The sequence below is a fragment of the Neolamprologus multifasciatus genome, chromosome 2 (genome assembly GCF_963576455.1).
Source record: "Neolamprologus multifasciatus chromosome 2, fNeoMul1.2, whole genome shotgun sequence".
In the NCBI taxonomy this organism is placed as follows: domain Eukaryota; kingdom Metazoa; phylum Chordata; class Actinopteri; order Cichliformes; family Cichlidae; genus Neolamprologus; species Neolamprologus multifasciatus.
Window position 1 is genome coordinate 9,555,182 of NC_140440.1, and position 14,083 is coordinate 9,569,264.

General features: G+C 38.3%; 1 protein-coding gene and 1 long non-coding RNA gene across 3 annotated transcripts in view; both read left to right on the plus strand.

Moving 5' to 3' along the window:
• fstl5 (follistatin-like 5) overlaps positions 1–14,083 on the plus strand; it is a 200,271-nt gene that overhangs the window by 111,059 nt on the left and 75,129 nt on the right. The window lies entirely within an intron of this gene.
• Positions 5–8,036, plus strand: LOC146523966 (uncharacterized). Its single transcript, XR_014877021.1, has 2 exons — positions 5–3,309; positions 3,357–8,036. It is a non-coding gene; the product is annotated as an uncharacterized LOC146523966 (long non-coding RNA).

Here is a 14,083-nt window from a genome sequence, read left to right on the forward strand (position 1 = left end):
AGGATGCACTTTTGTTACTCCCATTATCTGTTTACATTGTTCAGTAAAATATATATCAGATGTTTTTTTTAATTTGCAGTTTTAGTCAATACTCAATAATAGCTCTTGTCTTTAAAAAAAACTATATTTTAAAGTTGATGGTTCATATTGTCCTAGTGTGTAAACATTACAACAATGTTTACAACGGCGTTCTTTTTACCCAGTTGTTAGTTAATTGATTTGGAAAGTAGTGCAGTAATTATGAGTATTATGAGAAAACAGAGAGTAAATTGAAACCCTGGAAAAAAAAAATCTCTCAGATGCCACGACATAATTAATGTGTATACTCATATTTCATTGATACTGATGCTCGTTTCTTCTTTATTCTCTTTTTAATAGCATAAAAGTATAGAATAGCCCTTTATTTGTCCTTGCACACTTTCAACAAGTACACATACAACTGTGCTGGAATAAAAAATAAATAGTAGACAGCAGGAATAAATGGCAAACAGGAGAAATATATACAATCAAGAGGGATGTATACAAAACAAAAGAAATATATACAAAAATAGGAGAAAGGCACACATTAGAGAACAATGAGTGCAAAGCAAAAACGTCGTCTGAATAGAGTCTGTGTGTGAGGGGCCTGAGTGATGAGGGTTCTCAGACCATGGCTTAGATTATTGAGGTGGGTGGGCAGGGGTGGGTTGTCGGGGATAGTGTTTATTGAAAGTCTGCATGGCCAAGGGGAAGAACCTGTTTACGAGTCTAGAGGTGTGGGACCTGATTGACCAGAGGGCAACGGGTCAAAAAGGTGGTGAACGGGGCGCACGGGGTCACCTGTGATGGTCCTGGTTTTCCTGAGACATAAGCAATTTTTTTTAACGTGTGTAAAACCTTTGGCATTCATAAAAGAAATATGCATTTAATTAGGCTTTGATTGAGTTTTTCTTTGAAATCTGAGAAGAACCTAACTTGTTATTATTTGAACTGACAGCCTGTTTCTGTTCTTTTGGCCATTACAAAGTTAGGATTGTGGTAAACCTCGAGAAATATTTGATGAGTTTACTCACTGAGACCTGCAGATTGTTGCCAACTGCGTGGAAATGGTTCAAAAGAAAGCAGGTCACAACTTCTTAGAAACAGTAGTTCAATCCAAATCTCCATCATTAGGCAGCATAAAGACGACAGGTGCTGTGTGATATCTGAGTCACACTAACACAAGTGCACCAGTTTCTGTCTTTTGTTTCCTTCCTATTCACGGTTCCTCCCCGTCTGACATTTTCAGTCAGCTCAATATCCTCTGACAGAATATCCTCTGACATTTGGCTGGCTTGACACATTTAGCAGAGGGAGAGAATTCATAATCAACCTTCATCTTATCAGCCCTTTGTATTTGAAGCATTTCCTAGAGGAGACCAAGAAAAAAAAAGTCACGGGAGCAAATGGCAAAGTGCAAGAGTCTCATCTAGTCTGCTGGATTCCACATCATACATGAATGTGTGGGAGAGAAACCCCTTCTGGCAAGTCACAGAAACACAGAACCCCATTCTTTGAAGAGTTGAGTTGCTCTGTCTCTTCTTTTTTTAGGTTTCAGAAGATTTTTTTTCTCAAGTTTCCGACTTAACTGCTCACAAGGAAATAGGATATTTAATGTGAGTAAATCTCCCCCTCTGTGATGGAGTTTCTTTCAACCTGCCTTACTCCTCTTTTAGACTTTTTCATTTTTTTTATCCTTGCGTGCCACTTTATGTTACTATTTAACAACAGCAGATAATTATCCAAGTGTAGAATTTATCATTGGATAATCTATTTTTTAAGATGCTTTACTGGAAATTGCTTCTATATTGATGTTAATAGTTACAGATGCAATCAATAAACAATATGCTTAGCACAGCTGAAGTAATGTGTCTTTGTCAACATCTCAGGATTTCTGAGTATATTATTATAGAAAACAAACAGAAATAAATCCACAATAGTGGTAAAAGTTCTCATGTAACACACTCATTTTCCTGTGTATATCTCAGTGTGAGATAGAAATACATATAAAGCAAAAAAGATTTTTGTTTTTTTTATTCCATCCCATGTGGGCAGTATCAGATTGCTCAAAGGAATTCAACTCTTTTCACCGAAAACTCAATATTGAATACTTGGTTTACTGATGTGCATCACACACCTGGAGGTCATGGTAGTGCTCAGCTTGTGCTTCTTCACTCTATTCATGCCCAAACCTGTTTCTCTCTCCTAAATACTTCCATCCTTTCAAGATAGGCCCACAGCTCAGAGAGAAATGATGATAAAAAAGACCAACATCTCTAGAGACTTAACAGCATGACTGAAGAATTTAGTTCTCCTAATTTCTATGTAAATGTACTTATCTATCATATAGTCAGCAGAGAGAGGTGATAGTAACTCTAGTGTAGAATAAATGTCTTTCTTCTAGATACTGACCAGAAAGCCAACACCCCAACCCACTGCCATTCCTTCAAGTGGAGAAGCAGCAAAGTAGTTAATTTTATAGAAATACATCTTTCTAACTATGGAGGAATCAATAAGGGGAGCTAGTATTAAAATATTTAATCACAAACATTTGATGCAAACGCAGTCGTTTTGTTCTGTAAGCAGGCCTGAAACATGACAAAAACCGCTCAATTCAGAAAAGAGCTTCGAGTGCTACTCCTAGTTGGTGTTTAGGGAGTAAAGGTTTAAAACCATAAGCAGTATAAAAGATAGATGTAGCAAACGTGACATCAGACATTGGTATTTTGATCTTTTGGAGCTGGATCAGACAAGTGAAGGATGGACCTGGAACATTACGTTTATTGGGTAATGACTTGTGAATGACAAGTGGTTGGTAAATGAGGACATCCTCCTTTCTCATTCTTTACAGAGTTCACAGAGGAAGGGAGCCAAGGGTCATTTTCACGTTGATCTTTATACAACTGGTCTTTTTGCGAGTCTTTTAAGTCACTTCCATTTGCGCTTTACTTTTCAAACCTGAAAACCTACATCCATCTTTTTTGCAATGTAAAACCAAGTAACATGTGATCTACTACAGCAGATTTTTTTCTTTAAGCTTAAATGTGACTTTGTTAGTTTTCTAACTAATTTCAAGGTGATGTTGCGTGGCCTTCTAGTTTTCACTCAGTGTCAGTAAAACTGGGGAGATCAACATATAAGTATAAATAAGTGTATATTTAAATAAAATTAATCTCAAACTGAACAAGTAAGATATTTAAACAAGCTCACAGAAAAACAGAATCACTCTTTTCACACCAGAGAGAAAAATGTGTAAAACCAGACTGGTTGGCAAGTGATTGCTGGAGTTAGGTTTGATTGCTAACTCTCCAGTTACACTGGTGTAACTGGAGAGTTAGCTCTGAAAAGCTCCTTGCAATTGCTGTGATTGGTAGAAGATTGTCATGGTGACAGTAGTCACCCTTTTTCACCATTTAATAAAATCCAGATTTGAGGTAAAAAAAAAAAAAAAGTCTTGTTGACTTTTGAAAAACAAAACGTGGGACATGTCCATTATACTGTGTCTTGAGACGAGGGGGATACCTGTTCATTCAACTGGGAAGACAACCCAGACTCCCCAAAATATATATTTCAGGTAGATCACCACGCTGCATGATGTATTTTGCCCTGATGCTCACAATCATGCAACATAAACGCTAATTGGAAAAGCATTATTTTTTATAGTATATTGAACTTACTAAAAACACAAGTCAATCAGTTTTACTGGGCATGGCTAATCTATTTTATTACTGCCGATAGTGTTCTGTCTGTGCACAGGTAGAAAGCAGCTATATAATGAAACATACATAATTCTTTTCTTCTTCTTCTTTTTTTAATCTGAGTGGGCTGGTGCGCAGCTGCTGATAATGCTGCAATAACAGGCATCTCCAATATAAATCTGAGTCAGAGCACTAAACATTTATTTCGGTGACTTGTAGGTTGCAGCCTGATAGAGCCTGGTCACAGAGCTTGGGGTAAAACTACACTGTAAAGTTATAGTTTCTCACTTCATTGCCAACATAATATGTGAGTGGCAGCTATAAAAATCTATGCAAATACCTTAAGCGCTATCGTAAACTGAGCACGATCATAACGTAAATCCGTTGGCTCAGTGTATCCAGAACTATGGTGTGGCTTGGAAATGAACAGCAGTAAAGGCAGAATGACTCCCCATGAAAACGACACCTGTCTGACTGCTGCGCTAATAAGGACCCTTTGCACACCTTTATGGAATATTCAAAGTATTGCAACATTGTTTGTCAGGACGGAAGATAAGATTCTAATGTCCATGCATTATTCATTCCTGCTTTGCATAGACTGGAAGGGGGTTGAGAATCAATTTGCTTCAGCTAGCAGTAAGGAAACTGTCTGGCAGAAGTGATGTCTTTTAATTAGATGATGTTACAGATATGAATGATGTCTGCCATGCTGCTGATAGTGAGTACCATGTCATCGTTGAATAATTTGGTGAATGATGGCTCAGTGCATCATGGGTAAACAGATAAGGTGTCATCTATCACAAAGTGTCATTAACTTTTGGCGCAGGAGTGACAGAACACATTGCACAGACACTGAAGCACCCGCATCATGCTCATTACCAGGCACCTTGATTTTATTTTGGGGTCTCATAGAAAAGTTTTACATGCTTAAATGATGTTATTTATCTTTTACATACTGTACCACCTCTTGCCATCCTTTATCTGCAGCACTCAGTTTTAGAGTCTGTTTCTTTAATATCTGTCTTCCAAAAAGACCAGTCTGCTCTGATTCATTTTGGCATTACAAAAAAACTCAACTTTTTGATTGTTTTAAAATGCTGCAACTGCAGCAAATAGTTTCATTCACATGATGAATGGAGACAGAAAAAGACCTGGACTACAAATGAACTGTTTTAGTCCAGCAGCAATGTTTCCTTTGAGAAAGGAAGACTGTTTAGCATTGGCAGTGCTCTTTTACATGCGCAAAATGATATATACAGTAACATCTGTCATATTAGAGTAGAGCAGACATTCCCAAAGTGTGGGGCCCGCCCCTGGGGGGGGGGAGCGCAGTGCCATTGCAGGGGGGCGTGGCATGAAAAGAGAAAAAACAATGCTTGGACACTGCTAGCACGGGGCACCTCCACAAACGCAAAGCAGGAGATGAATATTGCTGAATATGTTTCCAAACCAACTTTATTCTAAGCTAAAGACTAGAAAATATGGTGAAGCAAATCTTCCCTTTGGTTTCACCTGCACAAGTGCTGAGGTAGGTTTCCCCTGCATAATTGGTCTTTCCTTTTTCGGGAGCATGGACTGGGCTCTTCAAATCACGGACAAACAGTATCCCACATTCTTGATTTTTAGTTCACAAACACTTGTTGTAATGACTAAACTACTCCTGACATTTTGGTGATGTTAGCTCTTAATACAGTAAAGTTACAGTGGGATGGAAATAATATCAGGCTGATCCTGCCACGATTTGTTCCCCCTGTCTAAATCACGGACAAACAGTATCCCACAGTTGTTTATGTTTTTAAACCCATTTTGCACAGAGAGGCATTTTTTTTGAAAAATTTATTGATAGCAATGTTGAATATTATTACACAGGAAAAAAACAACTACATGTAAAAGAATTAAACTTTGACGCCTCTGCCTTTCTAAATAGAGGGACAGTAACTGCGTGTTTATATGTAAGAGTGTAAAACCTGAAGATAGAGACAAAATACTGTTTATCTGCCATTCTGCAATTCATCTCATGTAAGCAATAACGTGGTGCATAGTCGACGTGAAAAAAGGCACATACCTTTGACGTTGTGATGAACTCTGTATTCCTCGTCCACACTTTAACGCTTTTGAGTTTTAAAAAATCTCAGTTTTCGGTGATTCGAAACCCCGTTTACGTGTGGACGACACAGCTGCGTTTTCAAAAATACCCGTGTAGGTGTGGACGCAGCATAAAAGAGTTAGTAGTTTATTTTATTACTACCTGCAGATTACTTGTATTTGCTTAATTGTTTACTGAGGTGTGAAATAAACCGCAATTGAGCAAAATATGTGTGTGTGTGGTTGGAGGATGTGTTAGTGCGTGCGCGCGCGTGCGAGGGGGGGCACGAGCATTTTTCTGTAAAACAAAGGGGGGCCCAGCGAAAAAAGTTTGGGAACCACTGGAGTAGAGCAAAGTATATGAGGAATCTTATAGCAATACAACATGAAAATAAACTCAACTATGGTAAATATACATGCCTCACTAAATACGAATGTCAAGTCAAAGTCAACTTTATTGTCAAAAACCATATGTACAGATCATACACAGGAATGTGTTGTAACAAAATCTATAATACAGTACATACAGTAGTTATACCTGCACTATGGCGTTTGTTGTAAAGTGCAAATTTTATGCCATGTTTAGTCAGTATACAGTAGCAGCACTTGAATTATTTTATTTTTAAAAGAAGACGCTGCTGCCTGCACATGTGGCAAATGTATCACGCTTGCTACTATATATGTAGTTAGTAGGATCCTTTCTGCTTTAATGCTAAGTCTGATACTTTCCTCTGTGGAATAGCAGAATATAAATATTCCCCGTATTGTGGAAATCCATCTCTTTCTTTGCTTTACTCAAATTAAACAACTACCAGAAAGAAAAAAACCTCAGTAAGCAGAACTGAGCAGAAGGTGCTACGCCAATTCAAAAGGCACTTAGAAAAAAGTACTACTTTAGACTTTTTGCACTCTTTTGCACACTTGCAAATAAACTTTTGTTGTATTTAAATTCAGGAACCAAATCCACAAGCTGAGAGAATGGACAGTGTCTAAAGGGTGGTTTAAGATTAGCAGAGTCGGGTGCTTTTAGATTGAGGGCTTTTGAAAGCTGATGCGTGCAATTCACAGAGACTGAATCCTTGTGTTAGTGAGCTTTTTAAGCTCTTTGAAGTTGGCTGTACAATCACAATGTGCTTTGCCTGTGCACCGCGCACTTTAAATGTTATTAGTTTGGGAACACCTACTGAATGCAATCTTGAGGCATACTGCTTGGCAGACAACAGTGAAAATGAATTTGAAAGTATTTGGAAAGATCTCTCTGGATGAATGCAGCCTGAGGCAAACTTTTTAGCTTGAAAATCTATCTCTAACAAACCCCCCTCTCAGGCCCACAGACATTATACAGATTTGCGCCCTTGTCTCTTACATTTCAACTGTAAACTGTATTTGCCCTACTTTAGGTTATATCCTGTTAGCATGATAGAAATAGGTGGTTTATTTAAAGAATGTGGGATGCAGTATGTAGTTAATAGAATATACAATATTTGACTGATTCATAGTAATGATATACTCCAGTCTCCTTGGTTATCAACATATTGATCTGAACCATGACATCTGCTGACAGAACACATATCCAATATAACCACCTCTTTGATTTCTGCTGAGACTAAAAAGCCTTGGAGTGCCCGCTGGCCTCCTGAGGGATTGGTGGGAAGCTAAGATGGACTGTAACGTGAGCTATCATATATTACTCTTGTGAGCCTCACACAGAAAGAATTTTCTACTGTCTGCATCAAAACACATGATGTGTATTAATGTAGGGGTTATCCACCATATCCATCTACCTACAGCATGATTTTTCCTGGTTCAAAATGAGCCTTGGGCAGCTGACTGCATTTTAATACTACTACTACTACTACTACTACTAATAATAATAATAATAATACATTTTATTTGAGGGCACCTTTCAGAAACCCAAGGTCACCTTACAAAAAACACAATTAATAAAAGGAACAGTAACATAAAATACATAAAAATAAAATACATAAAATAAGTTAAAATTACAAAACGGAGCGTGACAGCAGATAAAAATCAGCATTAAAGCAAATAAGCGAATTTTAGCACGATTGATCAGTATGTAGTTAAGGCAATAAATCTGTGTTACTTTAACAAAAGCCTGTTTCTGTCCACTTGTTAAACAATATTAAAAACATTAAAAAAATAATTCAAGCCTGTTTATTGTACTTTGGGGGGATGGTCAAAATGAACAATACATTTTTCGAGTGCAAGAATAATCCAGACACATGTTAACACACCTGAAGTAAGCTATGAGTGCGTTTTGTTATATTAGTGCAATATCCAGTTGTGTTCTAAGATAATGCTGTGGTACTATATGGCGGGGCGTGGCCTGCGGTGCATCTGCAATCATGCCTCCCCGACTTAAGTATTGCACCGGGTCCTGTGACAGTGATTGTTGTTATGTTGAGCTGGCAGCGGGAGAGCTGCAGCTCAGTGTGTGGATGTACAGCAACCGTGTTTGAAATAAAGTGTGCTGCAAAGCATAAATATGTCACCGGGTCTGCCGTGGTCATTCACATCCTGTAATAGTTTGCCAGCCGTAGACATTATACAAGATGTAATTACATAATGTTATATATTTTTTTCTGAAATCTAATTTTCAATTCAGTTCAATTTTATCGACATAGCATCACATTACAACAAATCAAAAGGTACTTTATATTGTAAGGTAGCGACCCTACAATAATAAAGGGAAAACCACAGCCCCTTTGAACAAGCACTTCATGACAGTGCGAAGGCAGCAACAGGTTACAGGTGAAGGGAGGAAGACAGGACAAAAGGCACACTCTGGGTTTCCTCTACACATTTTAGAGAACAGCCAGAGATTAATTATAACTAATGGTCAAATGCAGAGTGCTTTGTAAGCACATAGTGAGTGAACAAGGTGAGTGAACAAGAAACACAGTGCATCATGGGAAGCACCTGGCTGCCTAGGTCTATTCCAGGTGACCTGATCTATTTTAGGGTCACCTGATCCAGCCCTAGCTATATGATTTATCAAAGAGATAAGTTTTAAACCTAATCCTGAAAGTATAGAGTGTGTCTATCTCCTGAATCCAAACTGAAAGCTGTTTCCACAGAAGAGGGACCTGAAAGCTAAAAGCTTTGCCTCCCTTTCTACTTTAAAAGGAACCACAGGTAGGTGAAAGGGACATTCTCTATATCGGTCATATAGTATCTAGATAAGATGGGGCCTGATTATTCAAAGCTTTGTGCGGGAGGAGAAGGATTTTATTTATCTGTTTGAAACATCGAGATGAGTGTTTCTTTCATTAGTAGAGTCCAACCCATATCAGATTTTTAAGGCAGAAAATTAATGACTTAAAAATATATCAGCTCATATTTTTGTTATTTTAGACACATAAAACATAAATAGTCTTCCCTAATATCTGTTATGTGTAGTTATTTTTGAATCCTTAATAAGATGAGTGTCATTTAAAAAATAATCTTTTAATTGAGTCATGTATTACTCATTCACCCAACTCTGTACCCAACTAAGCTGCTTGTTGTGTTGGTGGCATTCCAAAAGCTTGTTACCTAAAGGGAAATTGCAGAGTGGACTTCTTGGTTTAAAAAAAAAATAGATGTGACAAGGACGAGTATTTCAGTGAAACCGCTCACTTAATTGTTATAATGAAACATTGCTTGTAGTAGCTTTATTTTTTTGACCCAACGCCATGTTCCTTTTTTTTTGCTGTATGTTGCCAACCAAATTATTGTCAGTGAATTTAAAAAATATAAAAAGTTAACCTAAGTTTGAGCAAATACTAGATTCACTTGAGAAACCATTTCCAATTAGCCGCTAGAGTGAATGCTCAAACTTATTAGCCTTTTAAAAATTGATTTGGAGGAGCATAACAGTTCTGGCTGTACAGTTGTGATTTCCTTTTGGTTTTTATTAATTATCTTTTCTTGTTTCTTTTTTATTATAATTGTTTTTATTCACATTCTTTTTCTTTTCAACCTAGTCCACCTCTAATCATGTGTTATCCCACATGTAGTGTAATACAGACTTTGCCAGGCTTGTAAATTAGTTGACTTACACCCTTCTCTGAAGATTATAATTAGACATCCAAACCATCAGCCAGGCCTCTTCTAGGAAAAGCTGCTTCCATTAAGTCAAGTTTGCTGTTAGTCAGCACCCATGGTAGAGTGAGAGTTAATGGATAGTCTGACTGTTGCTTGTCAAAACCCCTGCTGAGTATTTCATTCAAGTGCTAAAATTGTTTCATAACTTGTGGCTCGTTTTCAAACATGTTTCTGCTACATCTCCAGAATTTATTAAAAGAAGAAGTTGATGTACTTTTTAATTTGAAGTAATCCTCGAGTAAAGTACTTTTTAGTCCATCAGTGTGGTATAATTCGTCTATGTATGACTCATCCCATTGACATGACTCATCACCCTGCAAACCAACACTGTGGGGGGACAAGTGAGACCAGCCCCCCCTGCCACCCCAATACATTACCAATTTCAGTATGAGCTTTGCAGTTACACTATGCTGATTCAGTGGGCATAGGGTACTCAGTAAGTTTACTTGTGAAACATGTTTCTCCATGGCAGCTAGTCCTGTGCACAACGAGGTTGGAAACAGTGGGGTTTCAATGAATTAACTCTTCACTACTGTTCATGTGCCACTGATGGGTCAGGTTTAAATTCCCAGTGAGGAGAAACTTCTTACAATAAGTTCTACAGCCCTCTGAGTGAGAAAGGTTCAACTTGCTTTTCCGGCTGTCGGGAATGTTTCAGCATAAACGGGTCGCTGCATTCATTTGCTTCTCTCAGCATTTAACATCTCCTGTCATCTATTTGAAGGTGTAGGCCTGGCTGTAATGTTGCTGAATAACTAGCAGAAACCAAGACAGTTGGGTGGAAGTGTATACTGCCCCTTTAACACAAACTGGTGCCTGGTGTTTGTCAGTAAAGTGCATCAACACATAGTGGAGTCAGCAGCATTAGTGGCCTAGTGGCTTTTATATTTAAGAAATAAGAAGTCATTGAAATATAGCCTCTCTTATGCTGTAGCTTAAGTGCTGTGTGATTTACTTATAGCAGGAAGATGGAGGATTTTTTTCATTACTTGTTTTCCACAAGGTAGCTGTGATAAAATTAGTCCAATTAGACATCCTCTTAAGCTCTGTAGCATACTAATGCAGGCCGTCCCTCAGGATCTCTACCAGCAGCTTGGAAACAGACTAGAGGCTGATCAGCCAGAGGTAATGCACTCACAAAGGCCATTTGTGACTGTTTTAAAGCCATCCTGATGTTTAGAACGTTTCTTGGGAGGAGGGTTGAAGGTGATAATAATAATCTTCTCACCTTTTACCTAATACCTGTAATTTTTTTTGCATATTTAAGATGGTTTTAGCAAGCTGCAAAAGCACAGTTATTTATCCTCCTTCACAAGATGGTGAAAGGTGACACGAGATGCTGAGACGCCGCCCCTATAGCTGCGCATTATATAATCATCTCTTACAAGCGCAGATTCATCATAAAAGGCAGCTCGATGTCTTTGACCTGAAGTTGAGCTGCAGTGTTTTCCATGTAAACAACCCCAAATTTATTATTTATTTTGCAGAATTCACCTGTGCAAACGTTAAGCACAGCTGCCTCTGACAATAGCGATTACAGTTATCAACGTCAAAGCTCAAAAGATCTGCTCAGAAGATCTTAATTACAAGTACGTGATGATGAGTTAACAAGTCCCATGTCTGCATCTGTTTATATTTTCCTGTCTGCTTATTTATTCTTTGAAAAATTATTAAATAATTTGCCTATTTTGCATAAAGAATTAAGGACAAAACACAATGAAAAGCACTGGCAATTTTCAAAAAAGCAAGACATCGCATAAGACACAGTAATGAAAAGCAGCTCTGGTGGAATAAGAAGACACTGCTACTGTGTACACATACTTATTAATATAAATTAATTCTCTTCTCTAAATCCATTCTCTTCCACTTATCCAATTCAGGGTCGCAGTCTCTATCCCAGCTGTTTTAACGTATTCCCTGGACAGGTCGCCAATCTATCAATGGCGGTTTGGTGAGAGAACTGTAAAAAAAATGCTTCATAGTGTCATAATATAAACATTTTGTGTAAGCTCAGCCTTTTTTGAGCTTACGTAAGATTGTTTTGGAATAATTGGTTTTTATAACACGCAGTCAACGTCTTGTAGGTAATCTTGTAAGCTGTAATTTTCTTCCGACTACATCTTTTTCTCCTCTGAACAACAATTATGGTTATGTTAAACCTTTCATTTGTACTCTCTCACCAAGTTTTCCCAGTGATGTCAAAAACTGCTTTTTGGTCTTCACAGCTAGGTTGTTTCTGCATTACCGAGTAAGGAATGAAGGAAAGGCGCAATGTTTCCCTGTCGGCAATGTGGGTTTCTCTTAATAAACGCATAAAAAGTCACCTGATTAGTGTTTTGTTTCTTATTATACAGGGAACGATTTCTTTTCTTTAAGTAGCGCAACAAGCCACAGCGGTTCAACATGAAAAGCAAAACTACGAATCTTCTTTGGGAAAACAAAGGACATGGGAATGTTTCACCAGTCAAACTATTTTCTGTTTCTGCCAAACATCCAAGTCCACAGAGTCATTCATGCGCTATATCAAAAACACAGAAGCAGAGACTCGATTCTTCTTGCTTTGGGAGAAAGTTTGCACAAATCAAGTCAACCATCCAAGATCAGAGAGCATTCAGATGAATGTGTATTCTGTTTTTTTTTTGGGGGGGGGGGGTGTTTTTTTACCTTTGAGTCTATGCATATGATCTATGAATACTGAGCATCAGGGAAAAATACTTTTATCTCGTCTTCAAAATGTCAAACTCAAAAGCAATTGGGGCTACACAGGCGTTCAGCTTTGGTAATATTGAATGTCATTAGGATTGAGCGAGGGAGTAAGTTAGAAAGGAATGAAAGACTTGGTGAAGAAAGACAACTCGAGTGAGCATGTATTTGAAAAAGAGGGCGACAGAGCATGATAGAGGATGGAGTAAGAGGGTTGGCTAAGCAACCTTGGTGCAATTTGTCTTCATGCAGCTGGTCCTTTGCAGCTTCCTCTAGGCAGAGCCTATTTTCCCTGACAAGCTTGTTGCCTCCAGTGCAATAGGTGATTTACCTCGTGCCGTGCCACTGACCAACATCGCCTTCTGAGAGCAGAGGAGAGTAAATCAAAAGTCTGGACCTTACCCTTAATCACTAATTACAGGTCGAACGGTGAAGGTTGATCCTTCTCTGGGGGCTGAGTCCCTCAGGCCTCAAATCAGACCAAAAAGAGGAGCCGGTGCCACTTCCTCCACTGATAAATCTTTAACACAGGAGCTGCTGCACCCTGAAGGCTTTCAGCTGGCTCTGGCTGCCCAGACTCGCCTTTCTCTGAGGATTTTCTCATTCGGGTCGGATCCCTTCCCTTCCTTCCCACCCTTGCTCCACCCAATAGCTCAAGCTTGCCTGCCTGTCTGCCTGCCCACTTTCTTCTTAAAATTCTCCCTATACCTTCACAGATTTCTATCCCCCTGGGGATCAGCAGCAAATCGAGTTTGTTGCTTGCAGCGTATTCCAAAAGCATTAAGATACAAGGGTGCTGTAATTGAATGGTTAGGGAGGACATTATTGAAGGAGATTTTTGTCAGTGTATCCACCCACCACCACCTCAGCACCATGTAGAGCACCAAGTAGCTCCTTGGATTGTTGATCCTCTGGCTATATTGTTATCAGTGTCAGGGGAGGAGGAGGTATGTGGCCACGACGACTGAGGATCCACTTTCCATAAATCTTTGCTTTCTGCATGAGGGTTATGCTATGTGTTTTGTTTTCCTTGCTTTGTTTTTCTTCTTTCTTTCCCAATTATGTTTTTTTCTTTACATTGTTAATCTTATCTGACACCTTGATTGCTTCATTTTGGGTTGCTATGACTACAGTTAATGTAACATGAATTTGGTAAAAGCACACTCAGACTCAGCCCATTATTTTCTCATGAACTTTGATTTAAACAAAGCTGAAGTAAAATAAATACCCATTTATTACAGGAAGGATAAACGTAAACCAAACTTACCAAATTCTCAATAAAAATAGAATGCAATGATCTCTTAAATTATTAATGATAGTAGTATAAAGAGTACAAATCAAATGTTTGAACTGATAAATGTCTGTTTTAAGCATATATAGTCATCTTAAATTTGCCTGCCAAGCATTTGAAAGAAATTTATGACGGAAGGTAAAAAAACAGTGGACAAATTGTGTGATTCTTAAGCAAAAAC